This window comes from Cynara cardunculus (assembly GCF_001531365.2).
Source record: "Cynara cardunculus var. scolymus isolate 2C chromosome LG 5, CcrdV1, whole genome shotgun sequence".
In the NCBI taxonomy this organism is placed as follows: Eukaryota; Viridiplantae; Streptophyta; class Magnoliopsida; order Asterales; family Asteraceae; genus Cynara; species Cynara cardunculus.
This window is the reverse complement of record NC_037532.1, coordinates 33,531,118-33,533,312: the sequence shown is the minus strand read 5'-3', so window position 1 is coordinate 33,533,312 and position 2,195 is coordinate 33,531,118.

The following is a 2,195-nucleotide window of genomic DNA, read 5'->3' as shown; positions in this document are numbered from 1 at the left end:
CTTTAATTTGTAGAATAATCAATTTATTTAAATATAAATTTAGAGTAAATAAAAACAACTAATAAACAAGAAGGAAAATTCATATATATTGTATTAATTACAGTAAAAATGAGGTGATTAAAACTTACAAGAAAGTGATCATTTAAAACTTATCATGTCAAAAGATTTACTTTTAATCTTAAAATTCATGTGATTCTAAAAAAAATCAATAATCACATCTTAAAAATACTATAATTATTACATATGTGACATAATTGTTATTAGAAATTAAATGACAATTAATGATACGGTTTATTTAAAAAGAGATAATAATGAGAATAATAATATGGGTATTTGATTAGAGATATTAAACAGTAATCAATGAGAATGAAAATTAAAAAAAAATGTTTGACATTATCTATACTATATTATAAAGCATTTAATAAAAACTCTTAAAAATCATTCTTTATGCATGACGTACTGTTTATTAATGCATATTACTTAAAATTTAATATTACAAGTAAATTGTGTTTAATTATAACTTATTAAAGCTTCATTTTTAATTTCATATAACTAACTGCAGACTAACATAATCAGATATAGAATAAATAGCTCATTTTAAATATAAAAAATCTAAAATATAATTATCTATACTATATTATAAAGTATTTGATAAAAACTCTTAAAAATCATTCTTTATGCATGACGTAATGTTTATTAATGCATATTACTTAAATTTTAAGATTACAAGTAAATTGTGTGTAAGTACAACTTATTAAAGCTTTATTTTTAAATTCGTATAACTAACTGCAGATTAATATAATCAAATATAGGATAAACATCTCATTTTAAATATAAAAAATCTAAAATATAATTAGGATAATCATTGAGTTCTAACAGAATCATTATCTTTATAAGAATTATATTGTTAAGTCATAAATATAGTACTTCGCTATTAGACCTAAAGTAAATTATTATAATTTAAATTAAAGAAATTGTACAAAAAAGAGCTTTTAAATAGTTAATTTGACATTAATATCTATGTATTTTTTTTCAAAATTTTATGATATTTTTAAATTTATGTTTATTCAAAAGTAAAAACATTGTTTTTCTCAAAACCACATAATAGATATTATATCAACAAAAAAAAGAAAAAAACGAAACATTAAAATGAAGATGTATCTCGCTTTATTACGCGAGTACCTTTCTACTATAATATAATGAGTCCATTCCCCCAAAAGCCCAAATTTTTATTCCAGATTAAACTGAAGGAAATGAAAATCCATTCTCTGTCATTTTCATTTCCCAACATGAACCAAACAACCCCTTAAAATTAATAAACATATAATAAACTGAAATATCAAGAATTATTTCATCAAAAAAAATCAGTCAATGATTAGTCTTAGTACATTAAACATGTAATATGTGACTAAAAATAATTATATTTACTAATTTACCATATTTATCTTAGAAGGCACATTATATTCCTTTTACAAAACATTTTAGGGGAAAAAATAAAATTCTAAAAATAAGCTTAAATTTTATTTATTGTAGTTCAATTTCATATTAGAAAAAAAAAAAAAAGACTAAATAATGATCATAATTTATAGTTACTGGTCCTTTAGTTTTTGCCACGTTAAGAATATACTTTTAAGGGATGTTTAGTTCACATGATTTCAACGGGATATGAGGAAATTGTAATTGACCAAATTTTATTCCAGTGTTTAAATTATATATGAAATGTAATTGAATTCTAAATTCACGAATTTGAAATGAAATAAATTTCATTCCAATTTTATTTTATTTTCTTAAAAGTACAAAATCACTCCCATATTGATAAAGGATACTATATATATGTGTTATATATAATATATTTTATATACACATATAATATTATATATATATTATATTATAAAGCATTGGACAAAAACTCTTAAAAACCACTTTTATGCGTAAATTCTGTTTATTAATGCATATTACTTAAAACTCAAGATTACAAGTAGATTGTGCGTAATTACAACTTATTAAAGCTTCATATCTGAATTCGTGTAACTAACTGCAGATAAACATAATCAAATACAGAATAAACAAATATAAAACATCTAAAATATAATTAGAATAATCATTGATATCTAACAGAAATACTTAATTATTATCTTTATAAAATGTTATATTATTAAATCAAAAATAAATTATTTTATTATTAAACTTAAATT